This window comes from Photinus pyralis, unplaced genomic scaffold (genome assembly GCF_008802855.1).
Source record: "Photinus pyralis isolate 1611_PpyrPB1 unplaced genomic scaffold, Ppyr1.3 Ppyr1.4_LG5, whole genome shotgun sequence".
In the NCBI taxonomy this organism is placed as follows: domain Eukaryota; kingdom Metazoa; phylum Arthropoda; class Insecta; order Coleoptera; family Lampyridae; genus Photinus; species Photinus pyralis.
The window spans coordinates 30,317,660-30,333,255 of NW_022170596.1; positions in this window are offsets into that span (position 1 = coordinate 30,317,660).

Below are 15,596 nucleotides of genomic sequence, written 5' to 3' on the forward strand. Positions count from 1 at the left end.
TTAAAACAAGGAGGCTCCTTTTGTCGCCAAAGCTCGGTTATTTTATGCTTTGTAAAATATACGATGTTAGATAAATCGATGGAAACGTTTTAAGTGAAAGTAATTTTCTTGATAAAAACGGAATTAAAGATTTTTTGTTTTACCAGAAAACTTCTAGAAATAGAGATGACGTGTAAATTAAATAATTATGCTTTGTTTATTATGTATATACAGGGTGTCCATAGTACAATATGGAACGATATCTCTTGGCTGGGTGATGCTACAAAAAAAGGTATGAAATACAACATTGTTTGCTTGTTTAATGAGAATAATGCAAAAAGGGTGCAGCTCACCATTGGGATCTCCGTGACGGTGACAGATAGAGTGTAGGTTAAATGGGGCCAAAAAAAGCATTTGAAATTTTGAACAATCTTTCAAAATAATTGAGATATAATCGAAAAACTGACAACGTTTCGTTTTCATTTTCCCTATCTTAAACCGGAAATGGCCAGTTCGCGTTCGCATTATTTTCTTTTGGGAAATCTGAATCTGTGATCAGAATTTTTATATATAATTCAATATAGTTTTAAAACTTGGTTGAAGGTCACACGGAGCTTTTTGATCCGTCAAGTTTTAAATTTATGTAAAAGTATAGAGTATGACATGCTATTTTTTTTGCTCTATCTCGTTCGTAAAAATCCAAACATGTGGTCCATAAGAAATCAGAAAGTAACTTCTACATCTAGCGTTTTATGGAAATACAACGTGCTAACGGAAATCGTCATTTCGGACCGTTTAATTTAGGGGAAATGAAAGCAAAATTTGACATTTTCAGGTTTTCAATGATATCTCAGTTATTTTGAATGATTTTTCCAAAATTTCAAATGGGTTTTTCTAGTCACAAAAATGGCCAACTTTACCCCCACTTAACCTACACTGTTTCTCATTGTCATTATTACGTCTATAGGAGAAGAATAAAAACTATTATTATTATCTCTCGTCGTTACGGAGTTCCTAATGGCGAGCCACGAATTTGAACCGCCTTATACAGGGTGCTCAATAGATGCGGTATGAGATACAACTTTTTTACTTTAAATGAAACACCATATTTTATTACAACAATGGGCTGTCTACAGGTTTAATATTTTTTTCTACAAAAAATTAGATATGGTTGTTTCGTTTCAGGTTGTTGTGTACGAGGTTGCACACCCCCTATACTCTATAGTATATTCCTAAATTTTCGAAGGATCCTAAAGAAAATGTAAGTGTGCACTAATCACCTACAAAAGATTTAGTTTATATAGCATTTTAAATTGATGGAATATCTTTATTTTTGACATGTGCGATTTTTTGAAAGGCCTTTGTACACATGATATTTAGGAAAACGAGTGCAAAATTTCTGGTACAATCCAGTATTGTAATAAACTATAGAGGATTTACGGACGTACATTTTACTTACACTAACGGTTCATGTACGCACATTTCATGTACATGGTACGTTATTTTTGCACTACCTTGTACATACTAGATACGTACTTTGCCGTACGTATATTAGACGTATTGCTATGTATGTATAATGTAGTTACGTTTGCTCACGTAGTACATAATCCGTACTTTTCTGGACATACATAGTACGTACTTCTAGCATAAAAAATAACGTACCATGTACGTTAAATGTACGTTCGTAAATTCAGCATTGTAAGTACTATATATTTGCAATGTATGCACGTACTTGTGTTATATGGGAAGTAGCCGGGCGGTTCAGTTAAGTTTCTATTAAACAATAGCATCCTTTCGTTTTCGAAATATCGGAGCTAACGGACGAACGGACAGACACAGCATAATTATGAACTCGCTATAGGAACTCTTTAATAATGTAAGTCCTTTAGCGCAATTTATACATCTTTCAAATTTGAGCAAAAACCGCAGCAAATACAAAGGAAAACAAGTTAAAAAGTAATCGTAAACGATTTACATAAAGCGCATTTCCACTTGCATTCATTTCCCATTTGTAAGATGCAACTTCTGTTAAAATCGTAAAAATAGTGTTGCACATGGGCAATCCATTTTTGACGTGCTACTTCAATTTCAGTTTATGAGAAGAATTTCATTTCAATACTTTTCTAAATAAGAAAGTTGGAACTGCGCATGCGCAAACCTAAATTTTGAAACTAATGTTAGATTTTCCTTTGTTCCAAGCGCCTAAGTATCAAATTTCACTTAAATGCTTCCATAAATAAAAAAGTTGGCACTGCGCATGCGCAAAACCAAATTTTGAAATTGGCGTTTGATTTTCCTTTATTCCAAGTGCTTATGTATCAAATTTCATTCAAATACTTTTATAAGTAAAAAAGTTTGCAATTCGGTTTATAAATGGTCGAGATGCGAAAAGGGCACTGTGAATTTTGAATCGATTCGTTTCAACTTTTGGCATTGCGTATTATATGGCTAAAGCTATGCCCATATTGAATTTCATGCAATTCAGTTCATAACTAACGGAGATGTAAAGGCGATCGAACATTTCTAAACAAAGTTATCGTTCACACGGACAGATAGATGGACAGACAGACAAAGGAACAGACGGACAGACCAACAGGCAGACGACAGATAGCAATGCAAAATTATAAACGATCTCTAGGATCGTTAATAAACGGCAAAAGTGTAAAATTATGGAACATGAAAAAACGGTTTTTTGTTTTTTTTACAATAACTTTTTTTGTAAGCGGTACAGAAAAAATTCCTTCCTTGGTACAAGACTCGACACAAGAACGAATCAAATAGGGAAAAAAGTAGAACAATAGCTCTTAAGATAAAGAACTCGCAAAACGAGCGGACGGGCGGACGGATGGACGGACAAAGTGGCCACAATAGCGCGTTTTTTTTTATTTTTGTGGAAATGCGCTAAAAACTTAAAGAATCTGGAAACACCCTGTAGTAAAGCGAACCTCGACTTCTTCTCCAGAAATGGAGTGGCCATGGGTCTTGAAAGGAGAGTTAGGATATATAGAAAAGTCAAAACCGAGATTACTTATTGTTGGTTTGGTTTTCCGCTATAATATTTACCGCAAACAATACAAACAAATTACATTTTATAAAAAAATAGACGTAGATACGTACCTATAATATTAACCGCACGCTAAATTTTGTAAAAGAATCTTTATATTTATATTTTAGATGCTTTATGTTACACGAAAAGAAAGTATCGCGCCACGCAAAAGCCAGACCGAGCGCAGCTATCAAAATCACATGCCAGATAAATTTTGGAAAACAAGGACAAATTTTAAATTCTACAAACGGAGCCATCTAGCGGAAATTGAACAAACAAAAGAACTAAACACATTTAAATACATCGTAAGGAAACTGGTTTGTTAGTAGATCGGTAACGAAGCGTTGGCAGACCTATGTTTATATGAAGATGCGAAAGAATAAGTCGCTTCCGTATATCTATCATATTTAAGAACACCCTGTATATTACATTTAAGCAGATCTTGGAAAATTTGCGCTTCTTGATGCTTTCTAATCCATTGTCTATATTTTTTCATGGATTTTCGAAAATATGCAAACGTCTTAGCTCACCCTCATTCAAATGTATACCTAAGGCTAAAACAATACTGGCTACTTTGTACCATGTGGTCTGTGGGACTTTGAATTTCGTAATTCCTGTGTCTTGGGATAGGTAGGTATTGAATTCGCAGTGTCAACTTTTTCCAACTAAAAAATGAATGCCGCAGTTCATCCTTTGGGTGTCACTTAACCCCCTGGTGTTCATAAATACGAGTATATGGCTGATTTAGCCTAGCCATAATTTATAATCTTTAGTGGATAATATACACACCGGTTCACCAGGTATTTTTTAGTTCATTCTTGAAATATGCTTCTTTCTGTTATATGTATTTGACGGTCAATTCCTAGGTCAATTCTCTCACCTATGGATTAGATACATTCGACAAACAAGTGTAAGAGCAACTAATAGATACTTATTCTTGTTTTCAATCCTACTCCTAGATAAACTTTGATAGGGATAGGTATAGAAACGTTTCGTCAGTAGCCTACTTCAAACGTAAATATTTAAACTCCGTATAAATAAATACTTGAATTTTCGAAAATAACATTTTAGGTGTAAGGCAATACGAAATACAAATACGAACTTGAAGTTTTTAACAGTAGTAAAGTGAACTAAGCCGGGGATAATCTTAGGGGCCGCGTTGGCTTTATTCACTTTCCAGGTAAATATTTGGCAGAAGGTTGTGCTTATGAAGTAGGTACATTCTGTGGAAGTGAAGAGAGAAAGCTCGCCAAAATACACACACACAGACGGCCAACTATACACTACTCCTTGCAATTTGAATAATAGGCTCATTATGTGAACGTTTCGTGGCGGAAATAAAATCTTTTGAAATCTAGCATTTTTCGAGGGACTGTTGTGGTTTATGGGGTGGTTTTAAGAGGTTCTCTTGACTCAATGAAACGAGAAAATTCTGTCAAATAATGGTGTAATATTTGATGTTAAGCTGCCCATATTTATTTATTCGTTCGATAACAAGTAGCGGCGGTTTTTCTCAATGGAATGATTAAGGGCGATTGTGTTCTGACAGTGGGATGCAGCAATTTTATTTTCGCAAATGATTGCTTTACACTCTTTTAGTGATTATGATTATGATCCTTCATTGGTCGAATCTTATCCGAAATCAACATTTATAAATGACTCAGGAAACTGCCACGAGAATTATACAGTGCGTCCCGAAAGTAATGCAAAAAATTCGTATCCCTTTTCGTATTCTGTTTTCAGAAAACGCAAGGACGCGTCGATTACTATTATTGGTAGAAGAAGAAATAACATAAACCAATAACCCATACGTTTTAAACCTTATTAACTTTAACTCTCAGAAAAATAGCTCTTCCTTATTTGTTTGACTGTCGCCATCTCGGAGTATATCTTCTAATCAAAGTATCATTATTATTATGACGTACCTGAATTCTCTCCTGGCGAGAATATGTATATAAAAAATGTCATTTTGTGACATTACAATTATCCCTCTCTTGTTCTGGGCCCTCAACAGGCTTGCGCCCAATTACAGAGTGACCCGCATAATGCTTTCTAGAGGTGCCTCTGCAGAAGATCTTAAGTTGTTCTATACTACTCCAGTATTTACCTTACGAATTAGGAAAACTGCAGGAAAACCTAATTCGGAGTAGTCGGCAGAATGCTCTAAACTGGTCTAAGGTATAATTTCCATTTCTGCCACAGATGAAAAATTCATCTTCAACCCAGGTTCGAACACCCGACGTCCGGATTTATAACTCAACGCTCTACCATTGAGCCATAATGCCGGTCCATCTGAGGGAACAGGAAACAATTGAGTCTCGAGGTTCTTAGCCAATAACGAAGCAAATGGAAATATATAGTAAAAGTAAACAGGATAGGCGCCACTTAGTCTTTAGAAAATTTCAAAAGAGAAATGAGAGTCAGACTAAGAGATGCTTGTTCTGGTCTTGATCATTTAAAGAATTAAGACATACTTACATAGAACATAAACAAGAATTGGTCACAATCGAGGGTGATTTAATAAATGATCTCAAAATATTACAAATAGGATGCTGTAATATACAGACTGTTTCAGAGAAAGCGCCTTATTTTTTTTAGCCACACTATGAGTACTACTTTCAAAATAGTTGGCAATAAAATGTTTCAGGACATTCTCTGCACGATGGTGCGATATCAGATTTTCAATTGGACTTTTTTTTAATAGAATTCCATCATTTTTTTATTATTGAAATCCTTGAAACATTCTGTAATTCATTCATTTATTCTTTCCCTATCAACAAATAAACCATCATTGTAATCTAGGAGCGCATGAATGCTCGACACTCGATATTATTTTTGTCCAAATATCAAGTAGCTTTATTGTTTATTTGTTGTTTATTTTGTGTCTGCCGCTACTTGATATTTGGACGAAAATAACATCGAGTGTAGAGGCATTCATGCACTACTAGATTAAAATGTTAGTTTATTTTTTGATATAGGGAAAGAAATGAATTTAAAGAAAAAACGAAATACTATCTTAAAAAATGTTTTTAAAATTCCAATAATAAAAAAAATGATGGCATTCCCTTGAATGAAATTTGAAAGTCGCCATTTTGAAATAATTCGTTCACTTGAAAATCTGCTATCATCATCGTGTAGAGAACAATAAGGCGCTTACTCTAAAACAGGCTGCGTAGATCTGCAATGTCAATGTTTGAATTGAAATAAATTTTTAGTAAAAACGGGACCAACACGTAGTCAGATTAAGTAGTAATATCAGAAGAGGCTTCCGCAGAGCTATAATTGTTAAATGAATATCAATGAAACGTAGTAATTACAATTCGATTGTATCGAAAATCGGTATGTAACCATACGTTATATCAAAGGAGTCGTCGAAAATAAAAAAATTACCTTTTAAACTATAGGTCGCAGTGACCTTTTCGAGGTCAATCTGTAACAGATAACAACACAAACAATCAACAAAAGTGGTAGTGAATAGCGCGGCACAATGATATATTGCGAAACCAATTCTAACGTCTGACACTAATCAGGTAAATCGTATACTAGAACCGTAATTAATACTAATTAAGAATCAATATTCACTTTACGTTAACTAAACAAAAACAATATTTTGACTCGACCACGGATTGCTCGTACACTCGGTGATTTTGATTATATACAGGGTGACAATTTGAAAACTTACCACCCCTCATATCTTAGTAAATAAACGAGATATTTAAAAAAATCAAAATCCGTTTCGGTAATTCGGAGGGGGAATCACAATGACATAGTTGGCGACGCACCCCCTCCAACCCCCTGCGCCCCAGCCACCCCAACTTTTAAATCTTAAATAGTGACCCCCCATGTGTGATACGTCGTTGGAAAGCTCTGAAAAAATGCTTTCCAACCATACCAAATAGCATTACATTTAGGTTAGTAATTATCAATTCATGCTTCAATGGAGCACAGCCACAGACATAAAAAAGAAAGAAACTACTCCAAAGATATATGGTGACAGCCTAAACTATTAAATCCTTATCTAGGTAGACGCGAAGTCAGTAGAAAAATACTGGCGTACCGTGAGCAAGATAAAATTTGAGAAGGGATATAATTAGAAGTACCACGGATGGCTTCTGACGGCAAACTAAAGAACTAAGATAATAAGGAATTTAGTACAGGAATTACGGGTTTACAAAGGGAATACCTAGATGGCGTAAGAAAAGAATATATTAAAGTAAGAATTTAAATAGGTAAAGAAAAAAAGTAACCATTGGTGCAAGTGGGTCTAATACCAATCCCTGTGCCACCCCATGAGGACATTTAATCATTAAGATTGTAACACGCATGTTTTCCCCTAGTCCTAGCCCATTATGAAATATGCGTTTTATAACGGCCTTTAAAATACTCTATGTCAGTTTAGAAGTGGACAGTATATCGACAACGTTAAACAATATCAAAAATATCCAAAGTCGTACTGGGTGTCCCAGATCGGATCGAGATTGCATGGGTGACCCTGATATTATTTATGATAATTAAATTAAATCTTAATCGTCCTTTGGGCGCAAAATCTTTATGTACCTATCAATATTTACCACCCTTGCCGGGCACTTATTGTTATAGGTATTTGTTGTTGCTCATATCAAATCTTGAAGGTTGCCCTATAGCTTTTATAAGTAATTCAGAAACCAGTTCAAATTATGATAACTGGATGTATTTTCTATGTAAAATTTGAATGGCACGCATACAGAAACTGTTTAAAATATTAATAAAATGGTGGACGCGTCTAGTTCGAGGGTGCAGTCTAGCTGTTTGTAGGTTGCAGCTGTGTTTTATACTTAGCATCAATGAAAAAGACCCGCTTTATTTAAAATAAAGTGATTATATTTATAAAAACGTAATCCCGCGTCACCCTATCCTAGCAAATACACAATAACAATGGCGCTTTCCGTCATCCAGAACAATTGGCTCAGGCCGGACTGCTTTAGTTTGCTACTACCTAATCGTAAATTTATACGTTGTATCTTTATTAGCCATTGAGGAACTGGGATGGTATACGGTATTAAATGTAGCATCTTATGTACCTTCGGTAAATAAAGCGGATATAAGCAGTTTAAAGAATAAACCGTTCATGATAGTATACGTTTTGTAAAAATGGTTCTTTTATTCCTGAATGAATTGAATTGAAATAGTGAGAAGAGGGCCAACTATAAACCGCAGTGTTCTCAATATATCAAGTTACCTCGAGCTTGTTTTAGAAAGCCCCTAGTTAATTGTTGTTTGACGAATTATTTTAATTTCAGTTTTGATTGTACAAATCTTATTTAGATACACTATTAGCATTACATGACCCTTTCACGTGTCTATGTGGTATTCTGAAGTATACTTCCCGAATTGTTTTGAATTGTTTTGTCTCGAAATAATATGTACCCCTCAAAGCCCAGTTTTCCGTCTTTATGAGTGTATGACTATTCCGCCTGTAATGCGGAGCCGGACTGAACTGGTCGTATATTGGGAGCCTTCTCTCCTGGTGACAACCTTAATGGTTTTGTTACTATCTAATTACAGCAACCCATTCATGAAGAAAGCATCAAAAGGTTCAAAAAGACGCTCCGACAAATTGATTATTTGATTGATTAATCGTGCATTTCCTTCGAAAAAAACATTGTGTACAAGGTGTGTCATGTAACAGTGATCAATACCAACTTTCTTATTTTAAACACACACCCTTCATTTTTTGAAGAAAGTTAGTTAGTTATACAATAATTTGGTTAGTTACATTTACAGGGGTTGGACACCGTTCTTGCGGAAAATAAATTTTACTCTACGTCACTGGTACAAATTTTAATGTAAAGTGAATTTTTTGTAATGAATTAACTAATACCGCGGCTACCTAAGTAGATAATAGATAAAGTTTCAACCGTTAGCTTGTGGAACGTTGATTCTTTATCCCCACTTCTAATCTGAAAATTCATATGGTTAGACAATGCAGAAAATAACTTACATTTATCGATGAGTCAAAACTTTGTCCAGTCGTCAGTTGATTCTCTCCTTTGGAAAGCCGCAATTTGGAAAATTGGATAGTGAAACACCTTGTACAATACAATCGAATCTTTTCTATCGCCAGGTAAAATTTGGTTACTAGTACATATATCCGCAATGAACGTTTTGCACCTTGAACACCGGCTGTGCGATTGTGCTGCTAACGATTCTTTTATATACTGCCGTTATATGACTTTTGGTTTGAATTTTCAATCCAAAACGAATATTTACGCGATCTCAAAAATAGCGCAACCAAACTCGTGATTCGCCTTGAAAGCTTGGCGAAGAATTTCGAGTTACGCGATTCAAATATCGCCGCGTTTAAGTTACGTAGGTTTGCCTAAATTTAGGTTAAGAATGCCTTTCTCCCACCCAGTTTTTGGTGATATACTGGCAGAGCTCGAATGATGAAACGACCTCAACGAAAACCAAGTGTTAACTCTTTTAGCGTATTTTCCTCAAAGTGCAAAATCGCTATTGGCTGCACTTTAACGTCCGTCCGTCCGTCTGTCCATCACACGTACTCCTTCTAAGCCACTGAACCGATTTTGGTGATATAGGACTCATTTGAAAGGACTTGGTCCAAGAATACCGTGCATATCCATATTTTTTTGGTTTTGCGCATGTGCGATGCTAACTTTTTTTATTTATGAAGATATTTAAATGAAACTTTATATGTAAACACTACGAATATAAGTAAAGTTAACGACGTTTCCAAAATGTTGTTTTGCGCATGCGCAATGCCAACTTTCTAATTTATGAAAGCATTTAAATGAAATTTGATACATAACCACTTGGAATAAAATTTAACACCAGTTGCAAAATTTGGTTTAGCGCATGCACAATGGCAACGATATTATTTACGAAAGCAGTTAAATGAAATATCATAATGGAGGCACATCGAATGAAACAAAAAGTAATACGGGTTTCAAAATTGCTGTATGTTTTATTTATGAATACGTTCTCGTCATTTATGTTTGCATAAAGACTTTTTAACTTGTTTCTACATGTGAAGCCCGTCATGCTCCGTCACGAAGAATTTTAGAACCGGCAACACTGTAGCGTTTCGACTTTTATCTGCTTGAACACTCGTTCTCACCTTTGCTCTAAAGAGTGAGAACGTTAAACGCTTTTGAAGTAGGCTCTTTGAAGGGCCCTAAGATTCAATTAAAAGCTTCAAAACCTTTGGAGAATCCTTGCGGTGTCTTTCGAAAATCGTTCAAGGCTAAATAGGCTCTTAGAGGCTTTTGGGACCTCTATTAAAAACCCTGAGGCTTAGAGACTAATAATATCTTAAAATATCTACAAGATTCGGATATTAAATAAATAAAGATGTTTAAAATCTCTTACAGAATCTTAGGGAAATTGTCACATCAATCAATATTTGTTATACGGTTGGTTTGGTACACAATGATCAAGATTATTTTAACATCCGTATTAGGTTACGTGTGGCACAACCTCATAATTTCATCATGTCAGTTTCATCTAGCCGTCCGTCCACCCCGAGCGTCCTATCTGTGTTCGTGATTGGGGAAAACCGGAAGCTAAAACTTGAGTGTGGTTATGAGACGCCGTTAATGGGACCTAATCTTGAAATCCGAATATCTTGAAAAAGGGGCGTCGGAACAGGGTACAGTCACAGGGAAACTAGAAATTCCAGGCGAGACACATCTGTCGATTCTATCAAATCTTCAATGCCCACTATGTCGAAACTGGCGTGTTAGAAGAAGGTATTCTCAAATGGAAAGTGGAAGGTCTAGCCCAGTCACATCTTTTGGTACGCGATAACTTCAAGTTCCAATGTCACGTAAAAGAAGTGTTTGAGGGAGTACTGTCAAAGATAAACTGGAAGGTCTCTTATCGGCGGGGTTAGTTTATGGGAGAAACCTTAATTCCAAGCAAAATAGCGAGATAATTATGTGTAACCTACTATATCATCGCAAGGAGTGAATTTTTGTATATACCTTGTTGAAATTGCGTTGTGGATAAACAAAGAACGTACCTGGTCGTAGTGTCTTGAAATTCATATAACTTTTGTTCTTATAGCGTGAAGATTTTAAGATTTTTATAATGTTGAGTGTTTTGTGGGTTGAAAATGTTATTATTATTATTGTATAGGACGTAACAGCCCACTCAAAGAAAGAAAAATAGGGGAAATAATTTATGTAAAAGTAATTTTGGTATTGTGGAAGTGTGCGTTTACAATGAACGTATACGTAAATATTTCATAAACCGTAACTCGTACATATCCGTATCGTTTCCGTAAATTTACTTCGCTGTTTACAATAAACCAAAGATCATACTATAAGTAGTATGATATTTGACCGTACGTAACTTTGAAACATTTTCAACCTTTGCGACTATGCGCAAGACTTACATATCGCTTACATATACGTACGTAAAAATTACGTTCATTGTAAACACCTTCGTATGTTTCTATATAGTTCAACCTTGCGAAATTTTTACGTTTTATGTATTTCTTACGTATACGTTCATTGTAAACGCACACTTACATATCGCTTACATATACGTACGTAAAAATTATGTTCATTGTAAACACCTTCGTATGTTTCTATACAGTTCAACTTTGCGAAATGTTTACGTTTTATGTATTTCTTACGCATACGTTCATTGTAAACGCACACGAAGACAAAGGTATGTTAAACAACATACTAAAAGTACTGATGGATGGGGGTGGAGCTAACGGTTGGGGTGGGGGTGTAAATGACTCATTCTTTAGTTTTTTGTAGAGGACTCGTAAACGATGGCCAGTAGCAAAAAAGGGAGTAATAATCTAGATAAAATTCTTCACACAGAAGGTTCTATCCACTTTTGCGCTGGGATCAATATTTCATGAGATATGGAGAGAAGAAGATGCTGGATACTAAAAAATACTACTCTTAAAAATAAAAATTTTAATCATTTTCTATCTCGAAAACATAATCTTCGCCGATGTCTTCGATGGAAGCTCTGTTAGTGTATGAATCGGAGCATACACTGCAGACACTGGAGCGGACAATTCGTGCACAAAATATGGTGTTAGATGGAGTCGGGTGTTTTGTAAATCGCCAGAATAAGCTTCTCGCTGGCCTGTTCAATACTCTCAGGTGATGTTGAGGGCTTACTGAAAATGTCTGCCATTTTTTTGGGTCAGGTGCAGACCTAAATAGCATTTTGCTCTTTCCATGGGTCGCGGAGGTGGTGTCGCATCCGGAGAATCTGTGGAGAAGGATAATTGTCTTGGCGAAAGGAAGCTGTTGAGCTATGAGGGGGACTATCAAGTCAACATCCATACATCCTCCCTAACGATTACAATAGTTGGATGTACGGGAGCGTTATCCAACCCGCACCTAACTATAGTGGCATCAGCATCTCCAGCAACAGTTGTTTCAATCCATGTTGCTGTCATTTTCTCGGTGAGGAATTGAGTTAATCTCGTTTTATTCGTTCCATTGGCGAGGAAATGCTCCTGTCGAAAAGTGATGATCGTATTTTCGTTACAGTAAATGTCAACCGAAGTTTTTGTCGAATCTCGTCGCTTCTGCTCCACTCGTTTTGTGTTGGTGCATCAAAAACCACCATACAGTGTGGACCGTAATGTCTCTGTATGTGGGTAACGTACTGATGGCAAATCCAAGAAACACTGGAGGACAGTTTCGATTTCATACGGTGTAGAAGGAAACCACGTATAAAAAATTCTCTTTTGCACAAATTATTTCCCTTATTTGGCAGGGTCTGTGTTGAGTGGGCTATATGGCTCGCGTTTGTATTTTTAGTCCAGTGAGTGTCTTCAGTTTTATGAGCATCTTGATTTACTTGGATATTGTGGGATACTAGTTTAGTGTATCTAATTTATCTTGACCACAAGATTAACATTTGGTCATGTGTTTTTGAAGGGATCTGACGTCGTTGGGTTTATTACATTCCTCAAGGGTTTTGAATGCTTGACCATTTTAAATGTCTTGATATCTTGAATACAGTATGGTAAAATAAATCTTGTCACAATTTTCTAGTTTGAACATGATCTTTCTGGGCCTCTGACCGACTTTCAAAAAAGAAGCTACGAATTTTGGCCTTCCTTTCAGCTTTGGTCACTACCACGATTACATACAGCAACGTTCTTTAATATCATTTTAAGGTTATTGGTAATTGTTTTTTTTTATTATTACCGAAGGAATAATGGTTTGGTGGTAATGATGTGGGCGTCATGCTGCGTTCTTTTATTGAAGAAATTAAAATAGATATAAATGCAATTACAGCGATACCAAAGATCTAAAAGCGAACAAAAAATATACGGATATCTGCGCGCCTTTCAAATATTTACGGAATGTTAGGTGAGGTATATTTATTAAATATGAAATATTATGATTGAAGATAGTTTCCTTACCTCATTTCCTTAATACCTGGCGTGCTCTATAATTAGATAAGTTATTCTCGGATTAGGTCACCAATTTCTTCCCCATGCCTTACCAGTGAAAGAAAACAGATAAAACCTAAAGAAGACAAATTAATCTATAAACAAAATGAGGGACCGGAAACGGAATCCCACGTTGTTCTTAACATTGACAACTGACAGCACAATAGTGGCACCATCGTTCATTTTACTCGATCAACATGGACAAATTACTAAACACTTTTGGTAAACGACATGTAATTTATTTTTCCGACGTACCTACGTATTTTAATTAAGCAAAAAAGTTCGGTGGCGGTCTCGAACAATTTTTCGCAATTATTAATTTCGTTATTAATGTTTATGGATTGACAAGGAGGTTGATGGGCGTGCTTTGTTAAGAACAGGCAGGCAATCGGCTATTCAAAAACAGAAATAACTAGTTACGAATTGTGTTGTTGAAACAAGAAATCTTTTAAATTATTCATTCCCGTTTCATTTTATCGATTGTTCTATATTTATTTCAGTGCGTTCTGTCTGAATCGCTAAAGTAACATTGTTCGTCTTTACGTGAGTCGACTGCGTTTTAAAAAGTGTACCGATTAAAGTCGAAAATAATTTTTTGTTTACTCAATCGTCATTGAATTAATTACGAATTAACAGTTAGATGTTTGCCGCAAAAACTCATCTTTAATGTAATCGCTTTTTGCTCCATGTTTTAAAGATATCTTGCTCAAAGGACTTGAATTCAGTAGTACTCTCCATATATTATACAATTGTAACATGTGTTTACTGACATGTTATATGTAGTGGATAAACAGTCATTAAACATGCTTGTGTCTATTATTGTTTTGTTAATCTGGAAATTATCTGCAAAAATGAACGACTTTTACATACAGTTTGAGATACACAAGTTGGAGAGATCATTTATGGTGATGCAAGATGCAACTCAACCCTTAATAACCAGACCAATAAATGCAATATCGCTATACGGTTTTCACTACACATACAGGACCACTGAAGTAGCGATTTTAATTGTTTTTCTCTGCTTACTTAACTCCATCACATAACATTTCAAATAGTATCATACCTGACATCAGACTTTTTTCGACGAGCTTTGTACGACTATCCAATGCCAAGATCTCGTTCCTTATACGGACGGAGTGTGTGATTTTCACATCGATTTATTAACAATACTCGAGATCGTTTATAATTTTGTATTGTTGTCTCTCGTCCGTCTGTCTGTTCGTGTGCACGAAAACTTTAGAAATGTCTGGCCGCTTTGAAAATTGGTACACATTTATAGACTATCGGGCCAAAAAGTTACAGCCCAAAAAGATCGCGAGGATCCTTCGATATTCTTGTATCGGATTTTTGCAATGAAATATCTCATTTTCATAGAGAACCGTATTATTCAACAAACAGCTATGAGTAGGGCTGGTTTTACATATTTTGCGCCTATTTTTCCCAGATTGATTTAATTATGTAGTTAAGTTTATTTGCAGTTTGAACAATGAAATCCAATATATAAACTTGTAAATGTAGCCACTGAGTGTTTCAGAGAGTTCAGAGAACCTAACGGTTACGTGACGTTATTAAGCCCCTCACAGGAAACTGATAAAATGGTTAGAGGGCACCTTAATGATCCGTTTTCAAAAAAAAAATTGCGGGAGAAGTCCTAAATTTTCCGCAATCTTTATACAAAGTTCTCATACTCTCGTGGGAGTGTGAGATTATGTTACTGAATATTTCATGATTACTTTTAAGTTGGTAATAGTGTACATAACATTCCAACTTTTTCCAATTCCTTAAGAGATTATGTTATTTGTCCACGATAGTACTGTAGAATTATTTCTCGGATTTGGTTTTTTGGTGACCCTAAAAACTTGCCGCTATGGGCCCGGGCCCACCTGGCCCTATGCTAAATCCGGCTTTGCTTATGACTATGAGTGAGAATGTGTAATAACCATTACTTCATAGTATACTTTTTGTGCGAATATTAACAAAATTCAAATGAAAATCATCATCATAATGTCACTACTGCAGCCAACGTGAGATATACATCATGCCTCATGTAGATTGCAGTATTTACAAAGGCCAAAAACTCCACTTGCATTAAATAAAATTGGACTCAAGGGTGATCTTAAAAAAAAGGCGATCTAT